At 41.2% G+C, this 9,118-nt stretch overlaps 1 protein-coding gene and 1 long non-coding RNA gene across 7 annotated transcripts in view; one reads left to right on the top strand and one right to left on the bottom strand.

Annotated features, from left to right (window-relative positions):
* Positions 1 to 9,118, top strand: part of LOC107745321 (band 4.1-like protein 1) — a 349,703-nt gene that overhangs the window by 127,904 nt on the left and 212,681 nt on the right. The gene's annotated exons all lie outside the window — the stretch shown is intronic.
* The window catches only part of LOC107745324 (uncharacterized), an 18,636-nt gene continuing 16,307 nt past the window's right edge, over positions 6,790 to 9,118 (bottom strand). The window contains exon 5 of the long non-coding RNA XR_001640584.1: positions 6,790 to 6,800. This is a non-coding gene — a long non-coding RNA (uncharacterized LOC107745324). The remainder of the gene's footprint in view (positions 6,801 to 9,118) is intronic.

The following is a 9,118-nucleotide window of genomic DNA, read 5'->3' as shown; positions in this document are numbered from 1 at the left end:
CACACACACACACACACACACACACACCACATATTCTAGCAATTCAAACTTGACATCGCAGTCTGTTCATTATCAAAATAAAATACAGTCAGCCAAACATCAATTTAAAGAGTCCGTAGTATAACCGGTCTACAGCTGCTGTTATGCCAAGCGAATTTTTGCGCATGTGAAGAGGATGATTTTTTCCGTCGATATGCGAATGCGCATGAAGCCTAGTCTACAATATATATAATAGTTTAACATTGAAATACATTGCGAATATGGAAACATTTTTTTGGTTTCTTTAGCTTTATAAAAAAAAATTTTCATTCTTGATCTGTTCTGCATACCGTTACATTTAAATGATTTGTTTTGGAGTGAGGGGAATTAGGCTATGATTATAGTGTTTATAATGTTTATACATTATAATATTTCACTTTACTTGGTATTATTTCTGGTATTTCTGGTATTATTACACTCTCTCCAAACGTTTTGCAAACACTTTAAACAAATAAGGTGCTTTTTTACAGCAGTATTCCTTTTACATAGTAGCAGTTAAAATATTTCTTGTAAATCTCAACTTAGTAGCAGTTAAAATATTTCTTGTAAATCTCAACTTACAACATTAATGTAATCAAATTAAATATAAAACCAAAGCTATTTGCCACTGCTGGGACATTAACGTTTTTATAGAAAACATTGAATAGTTTATTATAGAAAAACAAGTTATGCTCAGAGTCCAGAGCCTCGATCATAACATTATAACAGGCACCTTCAGAGTAGAGACCTGCATTATCGCGGGACCTAAAGCAGCAGAGTGAAAGTACAACACTCGATGGGCGAGTGTGGGCGGGTAGAGACTCGTATATGCGGGATGCAGGAGAATAAGGGTGTATCACACTAGGCAATCTTAACCGTGCCCGAGTGCGTCTGACCCCCAAAGCCCGGTTCTTTTGACTAGTGTGACCGCTCCGTGCCGCGGTTCGTTTAACCTGCCCTGGCTCAGTTGGAAGAGGTGGGCCAGAGCGTGGTACGCATGTAGTGTGATTGCTCCGTGCCGCGCTCGGTTGGAAGAGGTGGGCCAGAGCGCGGTTCAGTTATATATAGATCAGTGTGTGTGAGCGCTAACCGCACCCGAGCGCTGAACTTCTGATACGTCCAGCATGATTGCGTGAACATTTCTGAGCGGCAAAAGTGATAGATCTGCAAAGCAATATATTGTGAGAGGTCCGTGTGTTACCACGTCCCAAACGACTCAAAATAATAAACCACAAAGTTAACAAAATGATGCACTTCACGTGCTATCGGAAACTTCCTATTTCCCAATATGAATTCGTGAGCGCTTCATGTGAGCAGTGAGAGGGCCGTGTGTGTTACCACGTCCCAAACGACTCAAAATAATAAACCACAAAGTTAACAAAATGATGCACTTCACGTGCTATCGGAAACTTCCTATTTCCCAATATGAATTCGTGAGCGCTTCATGTGAGCGCTGCTGCAGCCTTAGGCCCACCCCAAATGCTCTCATTGGTTGAGACACGTGGTGAAACCCATCCCAAGCCAGTACTGATCAACATCCCAGCCTTCCTGTGACCCATGGTTTGTCTGTGTATTCAGAGCCAGTGAGAAACTGACATTTATAATAATAAAAAACTGCATTAACGCGTCGGCGTTAATCAGTGTAACAAAGTTCGTAGTTCGGGAAGAAGGAGGCGGGAACCGGCAAATGTGCAAAGAAAACTTTAATAATAAAATAAACACAAAATAGCGCGACAGCCCCTCGCAGACGACTGTCGCTCACAAACAGAACCAAAACACAAAATAAACTCCAGGCCTGGTCCTCTCTCGTCCGACACTGTCGTCACTCCTCCCTTTTATCCTTCCGGAGCTCCTCCGTGAGACTCGAGACCGGTGAGTGGTGCACGGGTCGCTCATTATCAATTACTCCACAGGCCTCGCTCCGTTCCCACGGCTCTCGGCCCCACCCCACTCGTCACATAGCCCTCGGTGGGCGGCTCGACACTCCTCCGCCGCCCGGTGGACGGCGACGGCTCCTCCGGGTTCGGGCAGCCGGCATAAGTCCCCCGTTCCCTGCTCCTCCCCATCATGGCCATCAAATAAATTTTTTAAACTATTAGAAATAACATATTTTATCCATAACTAACAAAAGATAAAAAATAGTAGTTAATAGTTACATTAAAAAAAACATTCAAATAAAAAAGCCATCAGCCTTTCAATTTTCTTTCCGTTCGATCGAGACCCCTGAGGTGATTACAACAGATTAACGACACAGCAATAGCGTCAGTTGCAGCAGATCAATTTACAGCACCATGTTAAACATTCCGACATGTGCACGTAGGTAATTTTTTTCGCTTTAGGCTTAGGATATTATTTTTGTTGAAATGAAACGTTGGTTAATATCGACCAAAGACAACGCAGGGAGGCCAGCAGAGAGGCCAGCGGAGGAAAGCTGAGAAGCACCACCATCAGAAAGGCCATCGACCTCAGGTACGGAAAGAGACAGGCGTGTGAGGACATTCATCGGATCATCCTTTACTCTAAGTGTCGAAAGTATCGAGAGGAATTTATCCAGTATGGATTCACATGTGTCATCGTCAACGAAGTACAACATCCCCAATGTGTTGTGTGCACTGAGGTGCTTGCACTTGAAAGCCTAAAGCCTGTAAAAATGCTACGACACTTGAAAACCAAGCACCCCTCTCTTGCTGTTAAACCAGTAGATTTTTTCCGGCAAAAGGAGCGAGAGTTACAAGGCCAAAAGAAAGTCCTAACTAAACAAACAACAATACCTGCCAAAGCTCAACAGGCATCATATGAGGTGGCATATTTAATTGCACAGGCAAAAAAGCCACACACGATTGGGGAAACCCTCATTAAACCCGCTGCTATAGATATAAGTCGGGCTATGCATAGAATCAGTGCCGCTGTCTAACGGTACTGTTGCCCGGCGCATCTCCGACATGGCTCAGGACATAAACTGTCAGCTGGTGGACAGAGTGAAGAAAGGGAAATATGCTTTACACTTAGACGAATCCATAGATGTATCAAACTCTGCCCAGCTGCTTGTATTCGTCAGATACAGTTTTGACGGAAAACTTAACGAGGACATTCTGTTTTGTACCCCACTGGAGGGAACGTGCACAGGCGAGGACATTTTCACAAAACTTGACAACAAACTAAAAGAAGATGGACTGTCTTGGAGCGAGTGCATCGGTGTGTGTACAGACGGTGGTGGAGCGTCGGAAAAAGAAAGGTCTTAAAGCAAGAGTCTTACAAGTGGCGCCTAACGTAAAATTCACACATTGTATTATACACAGAGAAGCTCTTGCGAGCAAAACACTTGACCCAGAACTTAAACGTGTTCTTGAGACTTGGTCAACTATATAAAAATGGTCAACTATATAAAAGCGCATCCACTCAATATCAGACTGTTTGCCACTCTCGGTAACGAACTGGGATCGGAGCATGAGTGCTTGCTATTCCATACAGATGTCAGGTGGCTTTCACGAGGGAATGTGCTCAGCCACCTGTTTGAGCTGCGGGACGAAGTGCGCTTATTTCTGATGGAACATGGATCCCAGCTCACTGACCACCTCACTGATCCTGACTGGTTAACAAGGCTAGCGTATTTGGCTTGCATATTTGAAAAACTGAATGGACTTAATATGTCATTGCAAGGTAAAAACACAAACATCATGTCGCTGAATAATAAAATCCACGCATTCAAGAGAAAACTTGAGCGCTGGACTGAGCGAGTTGAAATGGGTAGGATTGATATGTTTTCTGAGCTGGACGAATATAGTGAAGAAGTCTATCACTACCCACCTTCAAGCCCTCCTGGAACACTTTAACAGGTATTTCCGAGGAGAAACAGCTCCAGAACAATATGACTGGATAAGATCACCATTCACTGTAACGAGGGCAAATCATCTGACATCCGACCTGGAGGACGCATTGGTTGAACTGTCAAGCGACCGAACATTGAAGACAGTGTTTATTTCCAAGACACTGGCTGAGTTTTGGATTTCAGTCAAGAGGGAATACCCTCAGCTATCCAAGGCCACTATGGATGTACTGATGCCGTTTTGCACTACCTACTTGTGCGAAAATACTTTTTCGGCACTCACGTACATTAAAAGTAAATACAGGTCGCGACTGAACATGGAGGATGATCTTCGAGTGGCAGTCTCCAAAATTAAAACAAGAATGGACTTGCTGTGCTCCAAGCATTGTGCCCACCCATCTCATTAGGTGAGGTTAATGTTGAAATTAAACGAATGAGTAAATTACTATAAAAAATTATATGGTTGTTAGACCATTGTGTTCTTTTGTGTTGTCATTATGCTCATGTTTGGATAGGCCTATTGGTGCATAACCACCTCCGAGGATAGTGGGGGTCGCGAGTAACTGACACTGTTATTTTGTTTGTTATTTTTGTTTTTGTTTGTTTTGTTTAATTCATCAAAAATATCTTAAATTGTATTCCGAAGATGAACGAAGGTCTTACGGGTTTGGAATGACAGGAGGGTGAGTAATTAGTAAGCAGTAAAAAGTAAGCAGATCTAGCATTTTTTAGAGATTTTCTATAAGTAAAAATATGGAGTATACACGAGACTAGATAATGATCCGAGATATCATCACTCTGCTGCAGGATTTCAACGCCATTAATATAAATTCTATGTGGCAGTATTAAATCTAAAGTATTATTACGACAATGAGTAGGCCCTGACACGTGTTGTCTAACCCTAATAGAGTTTAGAATGTCTATAAATGCTTATCCTAATACATCTTTTTCATTATCAACATGGATATTAAAATGACCAACAATTAAAACTTTATCTGCAGCCTGCATTAACTCAGAAAATCTGCACATTCTTTGATAAAGTCTGTATGGTGCCTTGGTGGCCTGTATACAGTAGCCAGTATAAACGTCACAGGGGATTTAGCATTAACACTTGTTTCTTTGGATAATGTTATATGAAACATAATTACATCAAACAAGTTATAGTCATTTAAAGTAATGTAGTCATCTGGTTTAAGCCAGGTTTCTGTCAAACAGAGCACATCTAAGTTATGATCTGTGATCATATCATTTACAAAAAGCACTTTTGTAGAAGGGGATTTAATATTCATTAAGCTAAGCCTTATCATTTGTTTATCTGTATTATATCTGTTTTTTATTTGTTGAACATCAATTAAATTGTTACCATAAAATTGTTTAAATAAACCATGGTTTTGCTACACTAACCATAGTTTAACCATGGTATATGTAGTAAAACTGTGGTTATACAAATGGTAATCAATACGGCAAAAAACATGGTTACTACACTTTTACTACAATTAAACCAGGTTTTTTGAACAGTCTGTTTATTGAGGTGTAACAATATATAACAGTAATACAACATTTTGTAGTTACATCTTTTTTACATATGAAAGCAAGAAAAAACAAAACAAACGAAAAAAAAAAAAAAAAAGGAAGAAGAAGAAAAGTAAAACGGCACAGGTTATTTCAGGTAGTGACATGATATGGGAATTTAAGAATACAAAACATGCATGCAGGCATACAACAAATTGATCAACAATGGTTAATTTATGCAAAATAAAACCATTGTTAATTTTTGTAAGGGTATAAACAAGGCCAAGGTCTTTAGGAAAGAGGTTTGGTAAGTTTATAATTACATTCCACACGGTTGGGTGATTAGTCCGGCGGTAGAGACGTCTTCCACTGATGATGTGGATTGCGTGCAGTGGGGAGGTCACAGCGTTCCAGTAGTGGTCAATGCACTGGCCTGGAGAATGCTAAATTCAAGTTTAATTCAATAAGTATTTCAAATGAGTTAAACCTGTATCCTGTCTTCTGAGTAACATTGAGAATATCACTATATATTGTTGCAACACCGCCGCCACGACCAGTCTGACGGGGCTCATGCTTATAACCAGTGTTCGAACTTTACCGTGGACTTTGGGGGAGCCCACTTGTTCATGCGTTCGTGGGTTCGTGCGCTTGCGCTTGCGCGTGAATGAAGGCTTACAATGACTACATAACAGCTACAAGTGTATGCACTACTTGCTTTATGCAAGCGCTATATAGGATAAACCACTATACAGGATTATCCTATTATACTTTATCGACACGACTTGATAGGTGAAACAACAAACGTTTTTGTTGTAGAATACGATAGGGGATATATTCACACGTTATAGAAACGAAAATGATGGTGTATAAAATTGATTTTAAGATAAAAAATAGACGATAAAGAATTAACTTGACGGAGCTCAAACTCAAAACACACGGCAGCAACAAACAGGAAGTGACGTGTGACGTCACTTCCTAAACTTCTGTTGTGCTAAGCGAGTCCTTAGAGCTTTGACCAGGCAGCTGGATCACATGGGTCTTCACAGGATCCTTTGCAGTCCGGTTGTGTCGCTGAGGAGCCGTGTGTTGCAGGCAGTAACTGCCAATGAAGAGGTCCTTTGCGGACTGGGCTGTGCTGCTTTCTGAGTTGCAAGAGTCAGGTGAGGTCCGTCACTGCTGGGTCCTTTGCAACTGGTGGGTAGCCGAATACAATATAGAAGTTTTACTCAAAAGCTGAGCTGAACCTTAACTGTCTTGAAATCTTTTTTCTCGTCAGGTCAGAAAATTAGGCCATGGTGTCTGTTAATGTCTCCTTCCCCATTGTGTCGGAAACACAGAACGTTGTTGTGTCTGTAAGTGTCTCACTGAACATACTGGAGACTCATGGAGAATGTTTGTTATCTGATATTTGCCTCCTACCGTGGAAACTCAGAACAAGAAGTGTCTCTTGGAAGGGTACATTTATCCCTTTCTGATGAGAAGGAAATTGGAATCTGGCGTCTCTCCATTCCTGGAACGTGATTGGCCACTTGTGTTCGAGGTGGCCATGGTGTTACCCACCCTAGTGTGGAAATCATTTGCAGAGAGGAGAGTGCAAAAAACAGTTAAACAGTGTCTTTAACATTTTACCTATGCTTTATTTCTTTACCAAACATCTTACAAATTATTACCATTATTACCAGCATCATAAGGAGAAAATAGAGTCCAAACATGATAGGAAACAGTTGAACTATCATTTGTTTATTCCATAATATGTTAATAGGCCTGCTCCCTCGAAATGTTGTGTTGAAAGTCAATAGCCATTAACATAAAGTGTACTTTGTCTGTGGGTGAAGTGAATGTGTTGCAGTTACCACCAATTTAAGGTCTCCAAACAAAGGTAGGAATGGATTTGGATAGAAGATCTTTGTGACCTTTCTTTGTTTCAGCCACTGCTGCTTCATCCAGAGGTCCTAAGGAATTTTATATGGCAGTTCTTTCTTAACCCTTAGGATTGGGTTTGGTGGTTAGGGTCAGCCTGTAGTCCAATGAGAAGTGCTCTCTTAGGTGGTGGTGGGTGCAGGAGGTCTCCCTTCCTGTGGTGGTGTGTCTGGCATTTGTCTTGGCATCTTATCTGATGTTTCTGAGCATTTGTTTATTCCTCCACCAAGATCCAATCACAGTGTGGCACATCACCCTCCACGCCGGCAGTTAGAGAGGGGCCCTGCCATGAAATGATCTGTGGAATGCCATCCTGACTGTTGTTCACCACAGAAGGCATCAAGGCACGTTCAAATCCAATGTTAGCTTCACTTCCTGCCTCCTGAGGTGCCTTCATCTGAATGATTTTTGGCAGCATAGATGTATCGTTTGCTGCCTTTGATATCCCACAATCCTGTGCGCTACATTCCATGATGGTTGAGCAAAAAAATAAAATAAAATAAATAAATAAAGATGGCATCTGAAAGTTAAGTTTGGTGGTCAGTTTGTGTATGAATGTATGTTTCTGACCAACCTTTTGATGTTATTTCTAGCAAGAAATCAGTATTATAGTAATTAAATATTGGCTTAGATATCACCAAAGCTTGCACAATTTTGTTTTAGATCATTAAACCGTTACGCTGCCTCAGAAGCATGTCCAAAATCAGTTTTGTGAGGTGCCTTTGTGCGCAAATGCAAACGCAAATGCCTTCGAATGAATGTATGTTTCTGACCAACCTTTTGATGTTATTTCTAGCAAGAAATCAGTATTATAGTAATTAAATATTGGCTTAGATATCACCAAAGCTTGCACAATTTTGTTTTAGATCATTAAACCGTTACGCTGCCTCAGAAGCATGTCCAAAATCAGTTTTGTGAGGTGCCTTTGTGCGCAAATGCTGCCTTCAAAGTCACTGCCTGACAAGGCAGTGAGGCAACAAGTCAGCTGCCAAGGTTTTCAGATGCAGCCAGTGTCTGACCTTGAACTAGGAAATACTTGATTACCTGTTCTCCAAGCTTCCCTGTGTTGATTTCTGGTGTTCCTTGATTGTTCCTAAGGATATTTACCCATTGTACTTACCTGTTGTTTCAACTGCTGAGGTGTGTGCACTCTGGTTCCCATTGCCATTATCCCAACCTGTCATACAAAAGATATCTACATAGCTCACCCTATTCAAAACTGTGCACTTTTACTCACCTGTTCATCCTGTGTTTGCCCTGTGTTGACAAATAAAGTTGTGCTGGATTCACTTAACCTCTTTGCAAGTGTATATTTCCTGACGGTACTTCCTATTTACATGGCATTTAGATGTAATGAAATGTTGTCTATTCCACATTTGAGAAAAAGGTTGGTAACATTTTATTTTAAGGTGTCCGTTACACGTTACATGTACTTACACTTGATTCAACTCATCAGCTAATTAGTAAAGACCACAAATGTGTGTGTCAGAGAGACATCAAAAATGTGCTACTCCAGGATCAGGGGGTATTCCATAAAGCAGGTTATTTGACATACCTGGGTATGTAAGGGTAAGTAAGCAGATAAACTCAGCTTTCGGTTCCAAAAACGGAGGTAACTTTCAGGGTATGTAAGTAGCCATAGCAACTAATTCTCTGAGGTTTCATGGTTACTTTACTTCAGAGCTATCAGCGCATGCGTGACCTACTGACGAGACTCCAGGGTGAAGACTGCAATCAAGGTAAAGACGATTGCGGTGGCGTACAGGAGTCGTACAGTAAGCACGCGTGAGTCCTTTATAATAATGCGTTTATGAGTGCTCTTGACGCACTGATCGCACAATG

Source organism: Sinocyclocheilus rhinocerous, unplaced genomic scaffold (genome assembly GCF_001515625.1).
Source record: "Sinocyclocheilus rhinocerous isolate Xijiao unplaced genomic scaffold, SAMN03320098_v1.1 scaffold1730, whole genome shotgun sequence".
Lineage (NCBI taxonomy): Eukaryota > Metazoa > Chordata > Actinopteri > Cypriniformes > Cyprinidae > Sinocyclocheilus > Sinocyclocheilus rhinocerous.
Note: the sequence above shows the minus strand (reverse complement) of the source record. Positions and strands in the feature narration are given on the sequence as shown.